This window comes from Saccopteryx bilineata, chromosome 10 (genome assembly GCF_036850765.1).
Source record: "Saccopteryx bilineata isolate mSacBil1 chromosome 10, mSacBil1_pri_phased_curated, whole genome shotgun sequence".
Lineage (NCBI taxonomy): Eukaryota > Metazoa > Chordata > Mammalia > Chiroptera > Emballonuridae > Saccopteryx > Saccopteryx bilineata.
In genome coordinates this window covers 4,915,076-4,939,899 of record NC_089499.1, presented here as the reverse complement: position 1 = coordinate 4,939,899, position 24,824 = coordinate 4,915,076, and the positions used below count along the sequence as shown (strand labels likewise).

Sequence of the window (24,824 nt, the reverse complement as noted above, 5' to 3'; positions counted from 1 at the left end):
AACGCTGAGGTTGCCGGTTCGAAACCCTGGGCTTGCCTGGTCAAGGCACATATGGGAGTTGATGCTTCCTGCTCCTCCCCCCTTCTCTAAAATGAATAAATAAAAAATTAAAAAAAAACAAACAAAAAAAACAAAACCCGCCTGACCTTTGGTGGCGCAGTGGACAAAGCGTCGACCTGGAACGCTGAGGTCGCCGGTTCAAAACCCTGGGCTTGCCTGGTCAAGGCACATATGGGAGTTGATGCTTCCTGCTCCTCCCCCTGTTCTCTCTCTATTTCTCCCCCTCTCTCTCTAATAAAAATGAATAAATAAAATCTAAAAAAGTAAATAAATAACAAAAAAACAAAACCCAGGCTTCATGCAGGATGACACGAGGCCAAGGGAAGTGTTTAGTGGTCACTTCAGAGCCCTGCCCCCAACATCTTCCCTCACTACCACGTCCAGTCTCTGAGTCCGTGTCAGCTTACATATGACCGCCGGTGCGCCCCCCGTGGGTCCTCCGCTCCCAAGTCTGCTTCTCTCGTGTGGGTTCTGAAATCAGTGTCCAGGGCTCTGTGGGTGGCCCGAAGCCCACATAGGGATCCTAAGTCAGGAGAACACCAGACACCTATCTGTACCTGAGTTCAGTGGACAGGAAACAGGAGACTGACTGTCTTTCTCTATGTAACAGTCAGCTTTGAGATCCTTGTAACCTCTAGAATTGTCCTGACTCCTATTTGAATGCAGGATGTATTTGATTTCATTGGGCTTCCAGCCTCACCTAGAAGCCAGAGGATGCCCAGGGCAGCCTGGATGGAGAACAAACCCTCCCTCCCCACTGCTTTTTTCTTACGATGCAGAGCAGAGAGACGTGGGAAAGGTGGGCTCCCATTACCACAAGGTAGGCAGGTCTGGATTCCAGGGGCTTCCCCCCTCTAAAAAAAAAATCCATGAGAAGAAGCATTATGGCCTTGGCTACTCTGAGGACAACAGATTCAGGAGAGCAGGGTACTGGTGCCATGGACCTTGCTACAGGGAAAGGTGGCCACTACAGTGTGCTGAGAGCAAAGGCTGCTCTGCCCTTCTGGCTGGGAGGCAAGGCAGAGAGGAGCAGACACTGCCCAGGGCCAGGCTCAGGGAATGAACAGGCCCTGCAGTAAGGGTTAATACCATGCTCTTAGCCTTGGCTGCACATTTGAGTCAACTATGAAGCTTTGATGAATTACCAGAGCCAGGATCCTAGTCCAGATCCATTCAATCAGTATCTCTCCAGGTGGGGCACCAGCATTATTGGTCTCCAAAGCTCTCCAGGTGACAATATCACAGCAAAGGCAGAGAACCACTGGTAGAGCGGGAGAGACTGGCATTAAACAAGATGTGGCTAGCATGGTTTTCACCCTGAAGTGGGGCCTAGAGGCTTGAAATCCTGGGGCCAAGTTAGCTGAGCCCCACTGCTACTGGAAGCCATGGGACATCCTAGCTACACACCCATCTGCCACTCACACACCAGAGCACCTACTGCAGGCCAAGCAGGACAGAAGGCCCAGGATCCAGCCCCAGGGAAGGAGAGCATGCACTCTAGCTTAAAATCTTGGCCCTGCTCCTCTCTGGCTGTGTGACCCTGGCAACTCTCTGGGTCTCAGTTCCTCATCTGGAAGATGGGGCCATACTGCCTACTTCAAGGGAGTACCAGCTTCCAGAAAGATCTCCAGAGATGGGGCTGCCAGTAGCTTCCCAGACACTATCTGTCAGTTTGGGAAGGTCCCTAGTGATCACCTGTCTAACCCTCTGGTTTTTTACACGAAGACCTCAAAGTCCAGAGGGGAGAAATTTTCTCAGGCCACGCAGCCAGCCAGATCCAGAATCTCCTTCCACCCCAGCAAATTCGCATCCCCATAGCCTTCTGTGCTGGTCTTTAGCTCTCCTCATCCAGCAAAACTCTGATAATGATCACTGAGGCTTCTAAAGAAGCAAGTGGGGAGGTTAAAATACCCTTGGAATATCTCGAGATGCTTGGTTGACCTTGAGGCAGAGGGTGTGTTAAACCAGTTGGGCTATTTGGCCCCAAAGGGCTATTTGTCTCCTGTTTCTTTTAAGTTTCCTGATCCAGAGAAGGTTTGTTGCTCAGTGCTCACAGTGTTGACCCTGAAGCTAATGAGTGCATAAAAAAGGTGCCACTCTGCCCCTGGGGCCAGGGCCTGGGGTTAGAAAGGGTGGTGAGAGCAGGGAAGAGGCATGATTGGTGTTCCATATAAGCCTTTTTTTGTATTGTGACTTTGAAGCCATTAAGCATGAACTACTTTTTTTTTTTTTTTTTTTTTTTTTTTGTATTTTCCTGAAGTTGGAAACGCGGAGGCAGTCAGACAGAGTCCCGCATGGGCCCGACCGGGATCCACCCAACATGCCCACCAGGGGCGATGCTCCGCCCATTTGGGGCGTTGCTCTGCTGCAACCAGAGGCAACCAGTGCCTGAGGCAGAGGCTATGGAGCCATCCTCAGCTTCTGGGCCAACTTTGCTCCAATGGAGCCTTGGCTGCGGGAGGGGAAGAGAGAGACAGAGAGGAAGGAGAGGGGGAGGGGTGGAGAAGCAGATGGGCGCCTCTCCTGAGTGCCCTGGCTGGGAATCAAACCTGGGACTCCCGCACGCCAGGCCGACGCTCTCCCACTGAGCAAACCAGCCAGGGGCAGCATGAACTACTTTGATAAAAGTAAAATTGTGGCCCTGGCCAGTTGGCTCATCAGATAGAGTGCTGGCCCAGCATGCGGACATCCCTGGTCAAGGCATACATGAGAAACAACCATCCACTTCTCTTTCCCTTCCTCTCCACCTTCTCTCTCTCCTCCCTTCTCGCAGCCAGTGGCTTAATTGGTTCAAGTGTTGGATGGAGTCCAGGATGCTGAGGATAGCTTGGTTGATTCGAGCTTTGACCTCAGGCACTGAGGATAGCTCCATTGATTTGAGCATTGGCCCCAGATGGGGGTTGCTGGGTGGATCCCAGTCAGGGTGCATGTGGGAGTCTATCTCCTCTCCTCTCACTTAAAAAACACACACACACACACACACACACACACACACACACAGAAACACTTTGGCTCTGAAGTGATCTAGGAGTGGTCACTGACAGAGTTTTCAGGAGCTACAGTGAGAGGCCAGAAATGACACATTCCAGGCTAACCAGCTAAATGCTGAAGTCTATCTAGGACTACCTCTTTATTTTCTTTCCCATATTCATATCTTTCCCCATGCTGTTCTGTTCTGCTTTGCGAGGGCTTCTCATCCTTAAAAGCCTTTCTTTAGTAAGTCTTCTTCTATTGCATCAGGTGAAGTCCCCTTACTTGAGAGAACAGGGAACCTGCAGTGGTTTTGAGTGTGCTGCTTTCTAACCCATGAGCCCTGCCATGTCTAAGTGGTCACCAAACGGGTAGGGCCCATTTTTTACTTCCAGAGGATAATCTAAATGGAAATCCACACTTGTATGTGTGTGACACAGTGACAAAGTTTCATTCGAGTGCAAGTGACTGATAAAAGTGAGCCTTTCTGAAAAGTCTTTTTAGACAAGGGAGAAAAGGTATCAAGCTCAAGTTTCCTGAGTCTCAGAAGCCAAGAGACTAAGTGAGAATGGAACATTTGAGAACACATAAGCTACGAGCCTTTCTGGAGCACATTCTGCATATCTAATTTCCCATTGATAGTTTGAGAACACACATTTGTATTTTTATAACCTAATTTGCTCCAAAAATAACTTATAGGTGTGTCTGATATCCAAAGGCGAGAAGGCCCAGAAGAAAAGGGAGGTGGGCAGAGGAAGGGTTTTCTTTCCCACACTGATTTTATGAGGAAAGCAAAACCTTAAAAAAAAAAAATCCGACTTCAGAACTTTTTCTTCATCTTGCCCATGTTCACAGGAGGAGAACGAGGAGGAGAGGGGGAGGAGGAGGAGAAGAAGAAGAAGAAGAAGAAGAACCTGGGGTTGTAGTGGAGACAGCGGACACATAAGCTCTTCTGCTAACTGGAGCCCATGTGGCAATAATTACCAATTTGAGAAAGGAGAAATCTGCACCCTTAACCTCCCCTTGAGTGTCAGTGATCAAGAAAGTTTTTTTGATCCCGGCTTCTTTTGCAGGAACTTCTGAAGACAGCTTTAGTGGCCAGGAAACGGAACAGGAGGGGGGAAAGCCGAGTCGGGTGGTGCACATCAGTTTCAGAGGTCCACGAGGGCTGCGCGAACCTCTGTAGGAGGCGATGCTAATAGTAGCAATCAATAACCAGTAGTGCCATCAGCAATGACCGTGCCCCAACGTTGAGCCGCCTATCTCCGCGCCAGGCACTTTCATCGTCACATCCAATCCTAACAAGCCCTCCAGATTATCTCCAAGTCAGGAGTGAGGAGGAACCGAGGCTGAACCGAAGCGTTACATGGCCAGCGTGCCTCTCTGGTGGCCGGCGGGGGGCAATCCCCTTCCGTTGGACCCAGCCCTGGAACGATTCTCAAGTGGATCCCGACCTGGGATTTCTGCACCGCATTCCCTTTTAAAACGGTTGTTCGTAGGTAGCATAGAGGGCGCTTTCCCGGGCGGAATCGCGGTCCACCTGGCGCGGGGAAAGACCTGCCTTTGTCAGCTCTCAGCGGAACTTTCCTGTCCGCGGCGTGTGTTCCCGTCCGGAGGGCTGAGCGCACGGGCCGGGAGGGGAACGCTTTCTGGTGCGGACCGCGAGCGGAGGCTGCGAGCGCCGCCGCCAGAGAAGACCGAAGCTCAGTCGGAGCCAGTCCGCGGCGCCCGGGCCTGGCTGGCTCCTTCCCGCCTCTGCCGCCACCCCCGCCCCCGCCGCCGCAGACACCGCTGAAGCGGGCACAGCGGAACGCGAGGCCCCTCGGCCCTGCCCGGCTCGGCGCGGTCTGGAGCCGCGGCGCGGGAGGTGAGTGCCGGTGCCGGCCCCCGGCTCCCTGCTCGGGCCGCCGGACCCGCAACAATGGGGGCCCAGTGGGGACACGGCCCGGGCCCCTGGCGCTCAGTGGCCGGGGACAGCAAGTCGGTCCCGGCGGCCCGGGCCTTAGGGCGCTGGATCCGACCAGGGAAAACTCCAGTGGCCGGAGGCTTTGGAGGGGGGATCTTAGCTTCGACCCCGCGGCCTCGGTGACTTGATCTTAAGGATTTTTGTAGCGGATCAAGGGAGTCGGAGGGGCACGGAGACTTAACCCTAGTGGCGTTCGCTCTCAGCGCTTGATACAGGCGCCCTGGAGGCTGACCATTGGCGGGGTGGAGGTGGGGGCTTGCGTTCGGAATTCTAGGGGCGTCGGTGTACCCGGTCCTTAAGGCGCCCCGCGATGCGTCTTTCTCCCCCTACCCCCTCTCCGCCGAGAACTGTAAACTTGGCAGGCCCGGATCTGGCTGGGGAGAAGAGGCAGTGAGAATTGAGCTTCTCTGAGCTAACCGGTGATTAGTTCCTGGAAAGGCCGGAGCTCAGCTGGGCACAGGGGAGTTGAGCAAAGAGCTGGATTCTCCTGGGCCCCGATGCATCCTGTCGTTGAATGGTTTTCAGGTAGGGAACCTGTCACCGGAGCTTGAGAGTGAGTAGTTAGGGTGAGGCTGGAGTGTAGGGAAGGGTGGATAGGCAGCTGAGGTTGATTGGGCCATGTTGGTGGCAGCCTGGGAAATGAACTTCGCAGAGTGGGCTTCCTGATGGAGAATGACCTCGTAACTACGGGAGAGTGGGTGACTCAGATCTGTTAGAGTTCCATTGCTCGCTAGTGGATGTGGGCAGACTGTATTGGTTGATGGGGCTCGGAGGTGCGTTTGGGGGCTTAAATGAGTTTGTTCCTGGGGAAAAGATGGCGTGGACCATTCCTTACTCCCAAGTCAGAATGGTAGCTATCATTGACAATATTTCAAGTAAAAATTTCTTTGTGGTATGTGGATTCAAAGCTTTCCTCTGTTCATTTTTTCCTCCTTTGTTTTTGAATTGTGACTCATACTTTCTTTTCAGCACTGTGGCTATTGTTTTTAATGAAAAACAAACTTAAACACCACAATATACGTAAATTCTAGGGGTTTTCAGTCCAATTTTTATAACTCTAAATTAATTTAAGGGCCTGTTTTCACTTATTTCAGTGCCATTGTTGAATGTGTGCACCTCTAGAGAGGGATGTGAAAACTTGTAACAGTTTGTGTTACAAAAGTTCTTTATGGGTCCAATATATGTTGGCAGAAGGGGACTTGACTGGGTAATGAACATACATGCAATATACAGATGATTTATTATAGAACTGTACACTTGAAACCTATATAATCTTTTTTTAAGGTTTTATTTATTCATTTAAATTTTTTTTTTTTGTATTTTTCTGAAGCTGGAAACGGGAAGAGACAGTCAGACAGACTCCCGCATGCGCCTGACCGGGATCCACCCAGCACGCCCACCAGGGGCGAGGCTCTACCCACCAGGGGGCGATGCTCTGCTCCACCAGGGCGTCGCTCTGCCGCGACCAGAGCCACCCTAGCGCCTGGGGCAGAGGCCAAGGAGCCATCCCCAAGCGCCGGGCTATCTTTGCTCCAATGGAGCCCTGGCTGCGCGAGGGAAAGAGAGAGACAGAGAGGAAGGAGGGGGGGGTGGAGAAGCAAATGGGCGCTTCTCCTATGTGCCCTGGCCGGGAATCGAACCTGGGTCCCCCGCACGCCAGGCCAACGCTCTACTGCTGAGCCAACCGGCCAGGGCCTATTTATTCATTTTAGAGAAGGGAGAGAAAAAGAAGTGGGGGAGAAGCAGGAAGCATCAACTTCCACATGTGCCCTGACTGGGCAAGCTCAAGGTTTCGAACCAGTGACCTCAGCGTTTCACGTTTATGCTTTATCCACTGCGCCAGCACAGGCCAGGCCAAAACCTATATAATCTTATTACTAATACATTTCATTAAAAATTTAAAAATTCATTATCCCTAAATTCTTGAAACTTTACTTTTCCTGCTGCTATGAAGTCATTACGTTGAATCCGTTAAATATTAGGCCCTGGATAGTTGGCTCAGTGGTAGAGCGTCGGCCTGGCGTGCAGGAGTCCTGGGTTCCATTCCCGGCCAGGGTACGCAGGAGAAGTGCCCATCTGCTTCTCCACCCCTCCCCCTCTCCTTCCTCTCTGTCTCTCTCTTCCCCTCCTGCAGCCAAGGCTCCATTGGAGCAAAGATGGCCCCGGGCGCTGAGGATGGCTCTGTGGCCTCTGCCTCAGGCGCTAGAATGGCCCTGGTTGCAACAGAGCAAAGCCCCAGATGGGCAGAGCATCACCCCCGGTGGGCATGCCCGGTGGATCCTGGTCAGGCGCATGCGGGACCTCCCCGTTTCCAACTTCAGGAAAAAAAAAAATTAATGACTGTCAGCTCTCACAGGACATTAACTTCATTAGAAGTGTTGCCTGTCCTCAATGAGTTTAGTCTGTAAAGTGTTTCTCCTCTGTGTCATTGAGTGCAAACTTCAATTCTGAGGCCTGCAACTGTGCACCAGAGATCTGTATGTAGTACAGTATTCTGGCAAAAATTGGTGTGTTGTCTCTGGGCGAGATTTTAAATCCTGTGTGGAAAAAAACAGGATCGGAATTCTTGCACTGTACGAGTTTATTTAGAGTGTTGGGGGTACTGCCTGGTTGGAATCTAGTATACATTTTCAGGTGAAATGTGAGGTAATTTTGACTATTTGTAGTTGTTTGATAGGTCTGGGGATTTTTTTTCCCCTCTTAATCTTTAAAAACTTATGTATTTTCCTTAAGTTATATTCTTTCTTTCTGTCTCAATTTTTCTATCTTAAGTATTTATCTGTTGAATTATGCAAGGCACTGGGTTGGGCAACTCCACAATGGTGATATTTTTGACGTTTTAATAGTAGTCTTAGTTCAGAAGTGGCTGTAGGTCTGTGACGGAAGAAGTGATTTGGGTATATCAAGCCGTTGAATAAGGTTTTTATAAAGTATCAATTTTGATTCGTGACAATTGAGTATCTTCATATATGTCTGTAGAAAAAATAAGGTATAATGGGTTCACATTGGTATGGGATTGTTTTTGCATTAGTATTTTATTTAAATACACCTGTTAACTTTTAAGTACTCCTGTAGATAAACCACAAGGTAAACATTCTGTTTCTGTGTGTATCTGGATGAGCGGTGATTTACAGATACCGTATATATGCTCAGGTTCCCCCGGAAGCCGTCACACTTGCCTTCCCACTGTGGTTTTGGGAGCACGAAGGCGTTGCTTTGTCTGGTTCACTGTATGTAGGCTGGGAGTGGCTGCTGATTGCTTGGAGTGCTGTCCTTTAGAACAGGAAGAATAAGATTGAGGTAAGACACAGTTTGTTTGAAATTGCCTCTTAATTTTTACTTTATAAAATATAATGTAAATCATATTTGAATTTTTTTACTCTTGTTAATTTCCATTCTGATCTAGTAAAATGAATTTTTGTGGCCTGACCTGTGGTGGCGCAGTGGGATAAAGCGTCGACCTGGAACACTGAGGTCGCCGGTTCGAAACCTTGGGCTTGCCTGGTCAAGGCACATATGGGAGTTGATGCTTCCTGCTCCTCCCCCTTCTCTCTCTCTCTCTGTCTCTCTCTCTCACTCCTCTCTCTCTAAAAAAAATCAATAAATAAAATAGTAAAAAAAAAAAAAAATGAATTTTTGTCCTCTGCTTTCTTCTCTATCTTTCTGTGTATATATTTGGTCAACAATAAATGAAGAAACTTAAAGTTAAGGCAATTAGATAATAAATACATTCTTTGAAATATCGCTAAAAAAATAAAAACTGGTTTATTTATTGCTTTGAAGGCAAAGTGATTGCTGAAAGAAGTGATTTTCACTACTTAGTCAAATGGATGAACTTCAGAAACTTTTAGAAAGAAGGCTTTTTTTTTTTTCATTAAAAAAACACTTTTGTGCCTGACCAGGCGGTGGCACAGTGGATAGAGCGTTGGACTGGGATGTGGAAGGACCCAGGTTCGAGACCCCGAGGTCGCCAGCTTGAGTGCGGGCTCATCTGGCTTGAGCAAAAAGCTCACCAGCTTGAACCCAGGGTCGCTGGCTCCAGCGAGGGGTTGCTCGGTCTGCTGAAGGCCTGCGGTCGAGGCACATATGAGAAAGCAATCAGTGAACAACTAAGAAGTCGCAACACGCAATGAAAAACTAATGACTGATGCTTCTCATCTGTCTCCATTCCTGTCTGTTTGTCCCTGTCTATCCCTCTGACTCTCTCTCTGTCTCTGTAAAAAAAAAAACAACAAAAAACTTTTTAAGCCTTTATTCATTTTTAGGGAGGGGAGAGAGAGAAGGGGGGAGGAGCAGAAAGCATCAACTCCCACATGTGCCTTGACCAGGCAAGCCCAGGGTTTTGAACCGGCGACCTCAGCGTTTCTAGGTTGATGCTTTATCTTCTGTGCCACCACAGGTTAGGTGAGTTTTTTATTTCATTAAAACACTTCTGAGGTCCCTAGTACAATGGGAAGAGCATGTTTTTTTTGTTTTTGTTTTTGGTGTTTTTTTTTTAACAGAGACAGAGTGAGTCAGATGGGGACAGACAGACAGGAACGGAGAGAGATGAGAAGCATCAATCATTAGTTTTTCATTGTGCGTTACAACACCTTAGTTGTTCATTGATTGCTTTCTCATATGTGCCTTGACCGCGGGCCTTCAGCAGACCGAGTAACCCCTTGTTGGAGCCAGCGACCTTGGGATCAAGCTGGTGGGCTTTTGCTCAAACCAGATGAGCCTGTGCTCAAGCTGGTGACCTTGGGGTCTCGAACCTGGGTCCTCTGCATCCCAGTCAGATGCTCTATCCACTGCAACACTGCCTGGTCAGGCAAGAGCATGATTTTTGAAGTTATTCACCTCCCACCCTTGCTTGCTTTTGACCTGGGTAAGCTGTTCATCTCTGAGCCTGCTTTTTATCTTATTCATTTTTTTGTTCCATCTGTAAAATGGGGCTAAGATAATCTTCTCTGCAGGTTGCAGTGAGGACTAGAGATGAGGCCTAGGGCTTAATGGTGGTCAGGGCTTGCTGTTAATAGGAGTTATTGTAGTTAATGGTAGTGATGGAGGTCCTATTCACAGCAGTATCAGTGGTAGGAATGTAGCTGAGTGCTGTGCATGAAGGGCTCAGTTTCCTTGTCTGGAGAGGATAGCAGTTTGCTGTTTTCACCCATTGGTATCCTGGATGGGTGAGAGAATTGTCAAGGTACTATGCTGGGCAGGAGCCCACACTTGAAAGTCCAAGGTTATTCCTAGCACTGGTAAGTTTTTTTCCAGAAACTTTCTGTGGAGAAGCCAGGAGTAACCATTTGGCATGTCCGTGTTTGGGGAACAGTGGGCATTCCTATTGACAGTGCTAGAGTGTGCCAAGCAGCACTGTGTTCTGTGTGGCCCCTATTCCAAATGTTTCTCTAGCTTCTATTTCCATCAGAGACTAGATTCTTTTGCCTGGCATGCTCCAGGTGCTAGAAATTCTCCAGATGTTGTCTTTCTCTAATTTCAGATATTTTGATAGAATCCAACTCTCTGTTCCGAAATGTTGTTGTTGGTTTTTTTTCCCCTGGGGACAGAGAGAGTCAGTAAGAGGGATGGACTGGGATAGACAGACAGGAATGGAGAGAGATGAGAAGCATAAATCATCAATTTTTTGTTGCGACACCTTAGTTGTTCATTAATTGTTTTCTCATATGTGCCTTGACCGCGGGCCTTCAGCAGATCGAGTAACCCCTTGCTCGAGCCAGAGACCTTGGGCTCAAGCTGGTGAGCTTTTGCTCAAACCAGATGAACCTGCGCTCAAGCTGGCAACCTCGGGGTCTCGAACCTGGGTCTTCTGCATCCCATACCAACGCTCTATCTACTGTGCCACCGCCTGGTCAGGCCAGAAATGTTTTTTTTTTTTTTTTGTATTTTTCTAAAGCTGGAAACGGGGAGAGACAGTCAGACAGACTCCCGCATGCGCCCGACCGGGATCCACCTGGCACGCCCACCAGGGGCATGCTCTGCCCACCAGGGGGCAATGCTCTGCCCCTCCGGGGGGGTCGCTCTGCCGTGACCAGAGCCACTCTAGCGCCTGGGGCAGAGGCCAAGGAGCCATCCCCAGTGCCCGGGCCATCTTTGCTCCAGTGGAGCCTTGGCTGCGGGAGGGGAAGAGAGAGACAGAGAGGAAGGAGGGTGGGGGGTGGAGAAGCAAATGGGCGCTTCTCCTATGTGCCCTGGCCGGGAATCGAACCCGGGTCCCCCGCACGCAAGGCCGACGCTCTACCGCTGAGCCAACCGGCCAGGGCCCAGAAATGTTTTTGATGAACAGAAGGTTCATAAGTTTTGTTATAGATGCGTTCAGTTTTATTTTTTCTCTGTGAGAGGAGAAAAAAGGCAAGAGGAAGATAAGTATGAGCCAGACAGAAGTGATTTAAAATAACTGGCTATAAATTTCTCCTAGTCCTCCTTAGTCAGCCCCCTTGCCCATGCTAGATGGTCTTTAACTCCAGTTAAAAGTAAGATTATTGCCCTGGCCGGTTAGCTCAGTGGTAGAGCGTCGGCCTGGCGTGCAGAAGTCCCAGGTTTGATTCCCGGCCAGGGCACACAGGAGAGGTGCCCATCTGCTTCTCCACCCCTCCCCCTCTCCTTCCTCTCTGTCTCTCTCTTCCCCTCCCGCAGCTGAGGCTCCACTGGAGCAAAGATGGCCCGGGCGCTGGGGATGGCTCCTTGGCCTCTGCCCCAGGCGCTAGAGTGGCTCTGGTCGCGACAGAGTGATGCCCTGGAGGGGCAGAGCATCGCCCCCTGGTGGGCGTGCCGGGTGGATCCCGGTCAGGCGCATGCGGGAGTCTGTTTGACTGTCTCTCCCCATTTCTGGCTTCAGAAAAATACAGGGGGAAAAAAAAAGTAAGATTATTGCTCTGGCCCCAAAATACCATGACTATCTATGTCAGCATCTCACAAGGACCTTTGTGACCCAGGCTTTTCAGTAGCTTCCTGTCTCGTCCCTCCTCTGCCCCAGTTCCTCTGGCACTTAAGGCTCCATCGTGAACTCCTGGAGGGTCCCAGCACGCTCAGGCTCTTCTTTCTGCCAGTATTCTCTCCATTATAGTGCTTGTCTGACTCTCGGGCTTGAATTGACCAGGAATTGAGGCCCTACCAGCTGTTGAAAGACTTCCTTGCCCTGGCCAGATGGCTCGGTTGGTAGCGCAGCACCTGGAGGTGCAGAAGCTGCCGGTTTGATCCCCAGTCAGGACACATACAGGAACAAATGGATGTTTCCATCCCTCTCTCCCTTCCTCCCTCTCTAAAATCAATAAATAAATTTTAAAAAAATTAGAAAAAGCCTTCCTTGGTTCTCTCCTGATGAAGCTGAATGGCCTTCCTTTGTATGGCCTCTGCGGTCTGTGCCTGCTTTGTCGTAATCACACTGTACTTTTTTTCACTTTTGCTAATTTTGTGTTTTCCACGCCTAGGTTGTGACCTACTTGAGGGCAGGAAGATGTCTAATTTATTTTTATATCCCAGTACCTAACCATTTCTGACACAAAGTCAGTACTCAATAAATGTTTGTTGAGTGAAGAAATGAATGACCTCTGCGTATGAGACAACAGGAAGTCATTCCTGTGGAGCTGGCAGTATAATGAGAGTTCTGCTTTCATGGCTGCATCTGATCGTAGTATTTCCAAAGACCACGTTTCTGTGCCTTTGAATTTCTAGGTTGCTAAAAGCAATACTTAATTTTTGCTGTAAAGGTGTGTTGCTGCCCTGGCTGGTTGGCTCAGCGGTAGAACGTCGGCCTAGCGTGCGGAGGACCCGGGTTCGATTCCCGGCCAGGGCACACAGGAGAAGCGCCCATTTGCTTCTCCACCCCTCCGCCGCGCTTTCCTCTCTCTCTCTCTCTTCCCCTCCTGCAGCCAAGGCTCCATTGGAGCAAAGATGGCCCGGGCGCTGGGGATGGCTCTGTGGCCTCTGCCTCAGGCTCTAGAGTGGCTCTGGTTGCAACATGGCGACGCCCAGGATGGGCAGAGTGTCGCCCCTGGTGGGCGTGCCGGGTGGATCCCGGTCGGGCGCATGCGGGAGTCTGTCTGACTGTCTCTCCCTGTTTCCAGCTTCAGGGAAAAAAAAAAAAAAAGATGTGTTGCTTATTCTATACATTCATGGATTCCCCCCCCCCCCAAGATGTAAGAGAAAGTTAATTTAGAAAGTAATGGAGGTAGAAGAAATGGGCTCTCCAGGCAAGTTACCCAGGCACATTCACGGTTTTGAGGCTGGGGGCTGTTACTTGCTCCCCTTGGGTCTTGCAAAAGTTTCCCTTGGGAGAGACTGTAACAGTTCTCCACTGGTATTTTCTAAGTCTTCCTTTGCCCATTTACTAAACTGAGCACTTTGTCCTCATGTGTGAAGAAGAGTGACTAAGTCAGTTTGGGCCACTAGTTCTCCAGAAAACTACTGGCCAGTCTGGGAGTGGGTAAGGGATTCAACACCTGGATGTGACTTTTGTTGGCTGATGGGCCTTTTGGAGACTTAGTTGAGTTCAATGTTGCCATATTCAGGATACTTTAAGATTATTTGCCCAAACTTTATTTCGGAATTTGAACTTGGTATTGGTTCTTTGCTCAGCCCAATTCTGTGCTAACGCTGGAGCTGCTATATCCTTTGTTAGGAGACAGTGTGTTCTGATTTATTAGCCTAGAAGTTATGGAATTATGCCAATTCTTTTAGTCACCCTCTTGGTCTTATTAGTGGTAAAATAACTTGAGAGAGGATACTTTCTAAATTACTTTGATTTAATTTTCATGGTTGATCAGACCACATAGGAATTCCATTTAAGGCTGGGTGTGAGGAACCTGTATAGTGTCATGATTCTGTCATGCAGATAACCAACTTAACAGTCTGCAGAAAAGAAAAGCTGGAAGAGTAACCATAGTTCAAGATAAACATTGATACGAGATAAAAAGGAAAACTGAGACAAAGCATAAGGCACTTCTCATGTCGCGAGCAATTGTTAACTGAATTCTTTTGTAAGCAGTGTTGAGATATCGAGAAGGAAATTGTTATAATATAGATTAGAAGCAATAAAAACATGGACAGTTTCAGCACAGGCGCATTGGGAGATATTAACACCCACTAAAGGTTTTGTAGCATTATTGATGAAAGTTATATATAAACAGAAATGAAAAGTGTTCACTTTACTCTGATAAGTATTCCTTTTATATATATGATAGTCTAGTTTATGAAACACTTTCATGTACATTTACTTTACTTCACCCTCCCAACCACCCTGGAAGGCAGATAGCCCCATTTTACATGTGAGGAGGCACAAAGAGGTACTGGGGCTCACTTTTAAGTGCACAACACCAGTAAGAAGAAAAGCTAGGACTTAATGCCAGGCTTTCTGGTTCTAAGTTTAGGACCCTTTTTTATGTCCTCATAGATATTGTTGGGGCTTCAGTTTGGGCTGACAGTCACCCCTTATGTGTGGTTTCTGGCCAGTAGAGACACACAAAGAAGTAGAGCTTCTGCTCTGTTCAGAGCGCCCAGTAACCGAAAGAGCTTGGTGGGGAAGGAACCCAGAGGGGGCCCGGTCTTCCTCACAGACCACTTAGTGGTCAAGGGAAAACTCCAGAACCAGGTGGAGGTGTTTTTGCACTTGAGGCCCAGTGATACAAATAGGGTTGTTGTGAGTTTATCTCATCTGCTCTCACGTAAAGTGCTTAGCAAAGTGCTTTACCGAAATGGGGCTCAAACATATTTTTGGTCTTTACTTTGTATCCAGCTCCCCCCCCTCCCGCCAGCCAGCCAGCGAGCCCCCCGAACTAGCCCCCCCAGCCAGCATCCCCAGCCAGCCAGCCCCCCAGCGGAGGTGGGAGGTGGGAAAGAATGCTTTAGGTGTGATCCGGCTTGAGCTCAGGCCTTTCCTCTCGTGCCTTCTGGTCACACTGTTTGCCCTGCCCCATCTTTCCCCTTCCTCTTCCCCACTCTTTCACCCGCCTCCCACCTTAGCTGGTGCTGGTGTGCCGTGGTCCACAGTTTCATTGCCGATTCCTTAGGTCTGCGCACCCTTCGCCTCCGTGATTTTGTGCTCCGCTTTGCTCTGCTAGTTGCCATCCCCAAGGTATCTCCCCTGGCTGCTCTGCTGCCCCTAGGACGCCCAGTGTTCTGTTCTGGGGAGTCAGAACAGTGCCCAGTGTTCTGGGGAGTCAGAACAGTGGGCTGTCCTAGTTGCCAGCAGTTGGCACTGTCTCGCTTGGTTTGAGCCCTCTCTGCCCCTCAGGGTCCCATTTTCTGCAGCAGCTGCTGCATGTTTCCCAAGGTTCTTTTTCCCTTAGGCCCTAGTGCTGTCCTCCAGTCCCTTATTCTTGACCTTTGACCTCACTTGAGGGTTTGTGCTCCCTAGTTTTTCCCCTTTCCTTTCAATCATGACACTTTTATCACTGGAGTCTCTTGCTTTTAGAAAATCCTGTCCTGTGGCAGCGCAGTGGATATGTCAACCTGGAACGCCAAGGTCACCGGTTTGAAACCCTGGGCTTGCCTGGTGAAGGCACCTATGGGAGTTGATGCTTCCTGCTCCTCACCCTTCTCTCTCTCTCTTTTATCTCAAATGAAAAAATAAAAATATAAAAAATTTTAAAAAGAAAATCCTTGAATTTTGATTTTTTCCTGATTATACTGGTAATATATGAGCACAATAAAATTGAGGCATTTTTAAGTCAAGAAAAGAAACTCGTAATCCTATGTCTCAGTGTTAACTATCATTAAGAATTTGATCTTTTTTGTTTTTGTTTCTTTTGTATTTTTCTTAAGCCGGGAGGCAGAGAGACAGATTACCTCATGTGCCCCACTGGGATCCACCTGGCAAGCCCACTAGGGGGCGATGCTCTGCCCATCTGGCCCATTGCTCCATTGCAACTGGAGCCATTTTATTGCCTGAAGTGAACATGGTGCCATCCTGAACCTCAGGGCCAAGTTGCTCCAATGGAGCCATGAATGTGGGAGGGAGAGAGAGAAGTGAGAAGGGGAAGAGTGGAGAAGCAGATGGTCGCTTCTCCTGTGAGCCCAGACGGGGAATCGAACCCAAGACATCCACACACTGGGCTGATGCTCTACTGCTAAGCCAACCAGCCAGGGGCAGGAATTTAGTCTGTATTTATCCACATTGCCCCCCTCCCACTGTGTGTGCTTATGTTTGCGAGCACCCACGCAAGAGAGAGAGATAAAGAGAGAGAGAGGGAGAGAGAGAGAATGAATTCCTTTTTGCAGAAATGGAATCACAATGTATCTACTCTTTTGTAACTTGCCCCCCACTACATTTAATATTTTTGTATTTTCTCATGTTTAGGAAGCATATCAATCCTACCTTTAAATAGTTATATAGCATTACACTGTATATTTATATCAGTTTTTTAGTCCCTGGTGATAGACATTTGTTTTTATATGTGGTTTCAAGCATCCTTGAAAGTAGGTATCTTTGTATACATCTTTTTATACTTTGTATACATCTTTTTTTTTTTTAAAGATTTTATTTATTCATTTTAGAGAAGAGGGGAGAGAGAGAAGGGGGAGGAGCAGGAAGCATCAACTCCCATATGTGCCTTGACTGGGCAAAGCCCAGGGTTTCGAACCGGCGACCTCAGCATTTCAGGTCGACACTTTATCCACTGCACCACCACAAGTCAGGCCTCTATACATACTTCTTAGGATAAAGTCCCACAAGTAGAATTTCTGTGTCAATGATTATGCATGTTTAAAATTTTGCTAGTTATTACCCCAAAACTTTCAAACAATTGTATCAGTTTGTATTTCTCCTCTAGCACTGAACATTATCGAGATATATATATATATATATATATATATATATATATATATTTTTTTTTTTTTTTTTTTTTTTTTTTTTTTACAGAGACAGGGAGTGAGACAGGGATAGACAGGGACAGACAGACAGGAATGGAGAGAGATGAGAAGCATCAATCATTAGTTTTCCATTGCACGTTGCAACACCTTAGTTGTTCATTGATTGCTTTCTCATATGTGCCTTGACCGTGGGCCTTCAGCAGACCAAGTAACCCCTTGCTGGAGCCAGTGACCTTGGTTGGGTTCAAGCTGGTGGGCTTTTGCTCAAACCAGATGAGCCTACGCTCAAGCTCGCGACCTCGGGGTCTCGAACCTGGGTCCTCTGCATCCCAGTCCGACACTCTATCCACTGCGCCACCGCCTGGTCAGGCATTATTGATATTTTTAATCTTTGCCAATTTGAAGCCTAGATAACTAATTTTTATTTATATTTCTTCATTGAAGAGGATGAACATTTATCATGTGTTTATTTCATGTGTATTAATTTACTGATTGATTGACTAATTCATTAATCTATTATCTCCTCTCCCCTCTTTGTTTTTACCTACATACAAGGTAGGACCAGAGTGCCTTTGCTGAGCTCTGAGCCTTTCATGCTACCCCAGCCCTCTCCTTCCTATCTCTGTCTCTTTTATCTAAAATGCAGTTTCACGGCCATTTTCTTACCATCTGCTTTATGTGTCTCTTAATCCTTTGTGGTCTGGCTTCTGCTGCTGTGTTTCTCCTGAACACTGTCTCTGAGGTGAATTGCTTGTTGCTTGGGCAGAGATTGTTTTCGTTGATGTTTTTTCTCCTTAGGCTTTCCCAACTCTCCACTCCTTACCATCTTTGCAGGGAGGGAAGCTGTACATGAGTAGACATTTCATTATGGAAAATTCCAAACATATACAACAGTAGGAAGTATAGTATAATGAGCCCCATGCACCAAATTTCAACAATTATCAACATTTCCTTGATTTTTTTCTTTCAATTACTGTATTTCTCCATGTATAAGACACATTTTTTGGAAAAATTTGGGGTCTAAAAACTGGGTGCGTCTTATAGTGGTTGTGGCATTTTAAATGCCATAGATGGAACTGATACGAGGCAATATATAGAGACAGTGATTCATCATCAGACGTAGATGAGGACAAGCTAATGGATAGGAGTTTTGACAGTGTTGAGGAGTTGTATGAATTTTATGATGAATAAAACTTGAGTCAAATAACTTTATGTAATACATTTTTTTTTTCAAATTTCAGGCCCCAAAATTAAGGTGTGTCTTATTCATGGGAGCATCTTATACATGAGGAAATAAAGTATCCCCTACTTTTTTATTTTTGGTTCTTATTGGCATGTTTTAAAGCTAAATCTCAGACATTGTCACTGAGTATGTATCTCTAATAAGAACATCTTATTTTTTAAACATATTTACCTGCCATTTTCTACCCTAATGAAAATTAATAGTATTTCCTTAATAGTGAAGATGTGATTTGCAATCCTAGCTCTGATACTTGGGCAACTTAGAAGCGTGTTTTCTCATCTTGAAATGTAGTGAGGACAGTGATGATAGCACTATCTCATAGGGTTGTTGTGAGTTTATCCCATTTACTGCCATGTTAAGTACTTAGCAAAGTGTTTTACTTGAATGGGGCTTAAACATTTTTTTGGTCTTTATTTTGTGTCCATCCGTCCGTCCATTTATCCATCAGTCACCCATCCAGCCAGCAGATATTTATTGAATATGCATATGTTCACTAAAGAGGAGACATTGACCTTGCTTTCTAGGATTCTGCACTATTTTGATTTGATTGATTCTCTGTCTGCCTCTTAGATGTGCCTTTTTTTTTTTTTTTTTCATTTTTCTGAAGCTGGGAACTGGGAGGCAGTCAGACTCCTGCATGCACCCGACCGGGATCCACCCGGCATGCCCACCAGGGGGCGATGCTCTGCCCCTCTGGGGCGTTGCTCTGTTGCATCCAGAGCCATTCTAGCGCCTGGGGCAGAGGCCACAGAGCCATCCTCAGCACCTGGGCCAACTTTGCTCCAGTGGAGCCTCGCTGCAGGAGGGGAAGAGAGAGACAGAGAGGAAGGAGAGGGGGAGGGGTGGAGAGGCAGATGGGCGCCTCTCCTGTGTGCCCTGGCCGGGAATCGAACCCGGGACTTCCGCATGCCAGGCCGACGCTCTACCACTGAGCCAACCGGCCAGGGCCATTTAGATGTGCCTTTTTACCACCACTTCTTTTTGTTGTCCTGTGTGTCCCTCCTCCCCCGCACCGTGTGGATGTAAGCCAGCTCTGTGTTGTTTTCTTCTATTCCTTCTGTAGTCCAGCCTCAGATATCCACCCTGTCACTCCTGCCACTTTGGGCTACTTGATTCTGTAACCCTGATTTCTTTCCCAAGCGACACACCCACATTTCATCCTGGCCTTTGGACATTTCTGCCTGGCTAGGGGGAGAGTGTGAAGTACAGTAAACTGAGTCTGCAGACCAGGGCCATATCTCAGTGTCAGCCACCAATTTCGTGGCTTGAGCAGCACAGTTGCTTCTCTTGGTCTCATTGTCCACAAGGAATGGAAGGGCCGGATTAGAATATGAAGCCCTGTCCACCTTTAAGAGCCCATCAGCTGTGAGAACCTGGTTTTGGAAATCCCTACTCAGCATATGTGGAACCACATGCACCATTTTGCTCCCCAAACAAGTTTCTGGCTTTCCCTGCCTCGTGTCTTCCGGAAAGGTCAGGCTTCACCCTACAGTCTGCCTTCTCGTTTGTCCTCAGCACTAGGCAGACCTTGTGGCTAATTCAGTTCATACCGACTCCTGGCTCGTCCTGGAACACACCTTTGACCCTTTTCAGCTTTGCATCTGTATTCATAGTTGGTTGTATTTTGTTTTTGCTTTTTTTGGCTGGACTCAGATTGTTTCTTCTGAATCTGTTTATTGGCCAATTGAAATTGTGCCCATGTTTCTAGGCTTAGTTCAGGTGGCAGCTTCATCAACATTGGAAGCGAGTCTTCCATCTTGAATCGTAACTGATTGTGCATCAGTGACATTCCACACTGTGGGCTGGTATTTCAGATGTCTGTTGCATATGTTTTCCTCGCCTTCTAGTTAGTAATCTCCTTGAGTACTACATTAACATTGTGCATATTTTGCTTCAATGTCTAGCACAGTTCTTTGTATTAATAGTTTTGTAATAAATACTGATTAAGTGATTGAACTAAAGTAGATTTTGTTTTATGTTAAGAACATTTATAGAAGTTTTTTTTGGAAATGACTTTTTTTAGACAGAGAGAGAGGTGAAAGTGAGAAGCATCAATTTGTAGTTACGTCACTTTAGCTGTTCATTGTTTGCTTCTCATACGTGTCTTGCCTGGGGACTCAAGCTGAGCCAACAACCCTTTGCTCAAGCCAGTGACCTTAGGCTTCAAGCCAGAGACCTTGGGGCTCAAGCTAGTGACCTTGGGGTTTCAAACCAATAACCTCAGCATCCTGGGTTGACGCTCTGTCCGCAGCATCACCACCGGTCAGGCATAAATGTTTTTAAACCACTGTGAAGTGGTACCAGTGGTAATAATTCAGGTACTAATTACTTGATCTCAAGATTCAGAATCATCTGCTTTCCTATCCTGTCTGAGAGTTGGGGAGATTTTCTGACTCTTGAATTATATGATTTAACATCCCCAAAGCATAGCTGCTATTAATATTGTCATCATGGAATAAAGGTAATCACCAACATTTACTGAATGCTAACCATGTCCTGGGCACTGTGCTTAACTTTATTTTTTCATTTAATTAAAAACTAATCTTACATGAGACATGTACTAAAATTATTCTTATTTTATAAATGAAGAAACCTAGTCTTAGAGAAATTAACTTTATAAGTGTCCCATAGATCAGTGCTGGGATGCTGACCTAGTCCTAGGCCATCTCATGCCAGTCTGTATTCTTTTTTTTTTTTTTTTTTTTAACAGAGAGAGAGAGTCAGAGAGAGGGATATATAGGGACAGACAGACAGGAACGGAGAGAGATGAGAAACATCAATCATTAGTTTTTCATTGCAACACCTTAGTTGTTCATTGATTGCTTTCTCATATGTGCCTTGACCACGGTCCTTCAGCAGACCGAGTAACCCCTTATTCGAGCCAGTGACCTTGGGTCCAAGCTGGTGAGCTTTGCTCAAACCAGTTGAGCCCGCGCTCAAGCTGGCAACCTCGGAGTCTCGAACCTGGGTCCTCCGCATCCCAGTCCAACGCTCTATCCACTGCGCCACTGCTTGGTCAGGCCAGTCTGTATTCTTAACTGGTGAACTGCTTTCCTATCCAAAACATCTTTACTGCCGGTGGCTTTTTTTTTTTTAAATTATTTTCTTTTTTTTTTTTAAATCCTTTTTATTTTTTATTTATTCATTTTAGAGAGGAGAGGGAGAGACAGAGAGAGAGAGAGAGAGAAGAGGGGAGGAGCTGGAAGCATCAACTCCCATATGTGCCTTGACCAGGCAAGCCCAGGGTTTTGAACCGGCGACCTCAGCATTTCCAGGTCAATGCTTTATCCACTGCGCCACCACAGGTCAGGCACCGGTGGCTTTTTTATATATTTATTTTCTAGCACTTATCCCTCATCAAATATTTTCTATGAGTTTCTTTATTCTCCCTACCCTACTCCCCCAAAAACCGGTATCCCTGTCTTGTTCTTCCTGATTTTGGTGAAGCGTATACCATCATTTTTACAGTAACCCAGACTTCAAACCTCAGTCATATTACCCCCCCCCCTTCCTGTGCAGAAGATTCTGTTAAGTTTTCCATGGTACTATCTTGCACCAGCTCCGTTCTTCTGTTCTTTGCCTTCTCCTTAACCCAGGCCCTCCAGGGTTATGACAGCTGATTTTCTCATTTTCATTCTCTCATCTTTGCAGTCCTTCTGCAAGGATTGCCTTTCATCCATCTCTCCAGTTAAAACTTCTGTGGTTCCTGTAGCTGGGGTCCCTGAGAGCCAGTTTTCAAATAGTGTTACAGTTACCTGGGAGCTTCTTTATTGTATCCACGTAAATTCCTCACACTGTAATGTTGATGCTTTTATTTCCAGTTCAGAGGTGAGAAAACAGAATCTTAAAGAGATCGAGTCACTTATATATGACCACTATTAATGGGAACTGGAGAACTATGTATTTACAAAAAAATGTTTTTAGCCCAACCAATAGCTTGGTTGGAGTATTGTTCCAAAGCACAGAAATTGACCGTTTGATCCCTGGTCAGGGCACATACAGGAACAGATTGATGTCCTTGTTTCTGTCTCCCCTTTTTCTCTCTAACATCAATAAAATAAAATGTTTTAAAAGTTTTTTTTTAATTTATTGACTTTAGAAAGAGAGAGGAAGGGAGAGAGAGAAACATTGATTTGTTATTGCACTTATTTATGCATTCACTGGTAGATTTTTTTTTGTGTGTGACAGAGACAGAGAGAGGGACAGGACAGATAGGGACAGACAGACAGGAAGGGAGAGAGAAGAAAAACATCAACTCGTAGTTGTGTCAGTTTAGTTGTTCATTGATTGCTTCTCATGCGTGTCTTGACCGGAGGCTCAAGTTGAGCCAGTGACCTCTTGCTCAAATAAGTGACCTTGGACTCAAGCCAACAACCTTGGGCTTCCAGCCAGTAACCTTGAGATTGTGTCAGTGATCCCACGCTCAAACCGGCAACCCCTTGCTTAAACTGATGAACCTGTGCTCAAGCCGGCAGCCTTGGGGTTTTGAAACTGGGACCTCAGTGTCCTAGGTCAACCTTCTGTCTACTGTGCCACCACCAGTCAGGCAGGAAACTATGTATTTTTAACTAACTTTCTAGATTCTGATGCCCTGACAGGGTCAGATAACACTAGGCAGCCATTGAGAACTTTGGGAGAATCCCTCTCAAATGCTGCCTTTTTTTCTGTAGCTCCAGTGACCCTCTCCAGTGATGGGATCTGAAACTTTTGTAGCTTTGACTGTGTCAGTCATGCTCGCCTTGCTGATGTCTTCCCTGGTGGCACACTTCCCAGGCTCTTCCTTTCTCTGCCTCTCTGACTCTGTGCAAACTCCTTTTCTTTACTTTCTCGTGGTTGGCCCATCCTTGCCTACTCCCCCCCCCCCCCACATACACTGTCTGAGCATTTCTGTATTTGAGGATTCAGCTACCTGCATGTGGCAAGAACACCCACATCTATATCTCTGACCCCCATCCATCTTCCAGCTGTTTTTGGCATTTCACAATTAACAATACTACTACCTAACACATCATTCAAGCTGGAAACCTGGGCCATAGATAGGAGCTTGGAGTCTGGAATTACAAGTCTGGGGTGGGCCCTGGCCAGTTGGTACCGTCTGTTAGAGTATCGTCCTGAAACACTAAGGTTGCAACGTTTGATCCCTGGTCAGGGCACATGCGATAAGCAACCAGTGAACACACAACTAAGTGGAACAACAAATGAATGCTTCTTTCTCTCTCTCAAATCAATTAAAAAAAAAAAAGTGGGCCTGACTAGGAGGTGGTACAGTGGATAGAGTGTCGGACTGGGATGCGGAGGACCCAGGTTCGAGACCCCGAGGTTATCTACTTGAGCATGGGCTCATGGGGTTTGAGCAAGACTCACCAGCTTGAGCCCAAGTTGCTGGCTCGAGCAAGGGGTCACTCGGTCTGCTGTAGTCCCCTGGTCAAGGCACATATGAGAAAGTAATCCGTGAACAACTAAGGAACTACAACGAAGAATTGATGTTTCTCATCTTTCTCCCTTCCTGTCTGTTTGTCCCTCTCTCTAACTCTCTCTGCCACAGAAAAAAAAAAAAAAGGGTGGTGGAATCGAATTCTCCCCTCTCTAGTGGGTCTGTTTGAGGTAAGTCACTTAACCTCTCTAAACTTTAGATTTCTTATCTGTGAAATGCAGATAACATTACTTTCCTTATGGTGTTACTGCGAAGAGTCAATGATAGAATGTCGATAAAACACTAATTTGGTTAATATGTAGGGAGCCCTTCCTATGAACCAAGTGCTGTGGTGGATGCTGGGAAGACAGCGATGGGCGAGCCTGCTCTCCCAGGGCTCCATTTGGCTGAAGTCTTGTTGGTTTTGCCTCCTTGGCCTTTAATGTTCCATCCTGTCTTTCTTTCCATTGCCAGTGCTGTGGTTCAGCATCTCATCATTTTCTGCCAAGACTGTTAACAACGGCTTCTTACCTAACCTTGCCTCCACACAACCTCTAGAGTGTTCTTTTTAAATTGGTGGTTCAGATGATGTCACTTCTCTGCGTGTGCTCCTTCGGTGACTCCTGTTGGAGCACGTGGGCTGTGGGGGAAATTGCATGGACATAGATATTGAGTCAATTCCTGAGCTCAGCAGAGAAAGGCTCAGTGGCATAATAGTTATATCTGCCAGGCAGACTGGAGAAGTGGTGCGAAGCGCCATAGATTTGCCAATCCATACATAGGACCAAGTTCAGACTCTTTAGCAAGGTCCTCTTTAGCAAGGGCACTGCTGGAACAAGATCTGACCTGTCTATTCCCATCTTTTTCAGTGTTTGTGTTGGCTGCACCCCCCCCCCAGTCCCACAGAGTTGTGCTTCTGTGTGTCCTTCCCCCTCCCTGAATGACGTTGTCCCTCTTCTCTGAGGGACAGCTCTGTTTGTCCTCTGACGTTCAGGTCTGCAGCCTTTGGTGGGAAGCCCTCACCAGCCTTTTCAGGCAGATTTCCTTCTCTGACCTATAGACCTTAGTTTGACTGACTCATTCCTTCTTTCTGAAATATAATTCACATACCATACATTTCACCAGCTTAAAGTGTTCAGTTTGGTGTTTTTTTAGTATGTTTACAAGGTTATATGACTATCACCATATATAATTCCAGAACATTTCATTACTACAAAAAGAAATATGTACATATTAAACAGTCACTCCATATTCTCCCTTTCTCCTTTCGGTTTCTTTGGATTTGTTTAATCTGGGCATTTCAGATGAATGGAATCATATAGTATGTGGCCTTCTGTGATTGACTTGTTTCATTTAACGTAATT

At 46.9% G+C, this 24,824-nt stretch overlaps 1 protein-coding gene and 2 non-coding genes across 4 annotated transcripts in view; 1 reads left to right on the top strand and 2 right to left on the bottom strand.

Moving 5' to 3' along the window:
- The first annotated feature begins 4,696 nt into the window (after positions 1–4,696).
- Positions 4,697–24,824, top strand: part of RAD54L2 (RAD54 like 2) — a 100,369-nt gene continuing 80,241 nt past the window's right edge. Inside the window, exons 1-2 of one of the 2 annotated variants that reach the window (XM_066245066.1) lie at positions 4,697–4,897; positions 8,150–8,296. The gene's annotated coding sequence lies outside the window, so the exon portion shown is untranslated. The remainder of the gene's footprint in view (positions 4,898–8,149; positions 8,297–24,824) is intronic. The other variant, XM_066245065.1, reaches the window with a different exon arrangement.
- On the bottom strand, positions 11,184–11,259 carry TRNAA-UGC (transfer RNA alanine (anticodon UGC)). The gene has a single exon. It is a non-coding gene; the product is annotated as a tRNA-Ala (tRNA).
- Positions 18,920–18,995, bottom strand: TRNAA-GGC (transfer RNA alanine (anticodon GGC)). Its single transcript has one exon. It is a non-coding gene; the product is annotated as a tRNA-Ala (tRNA).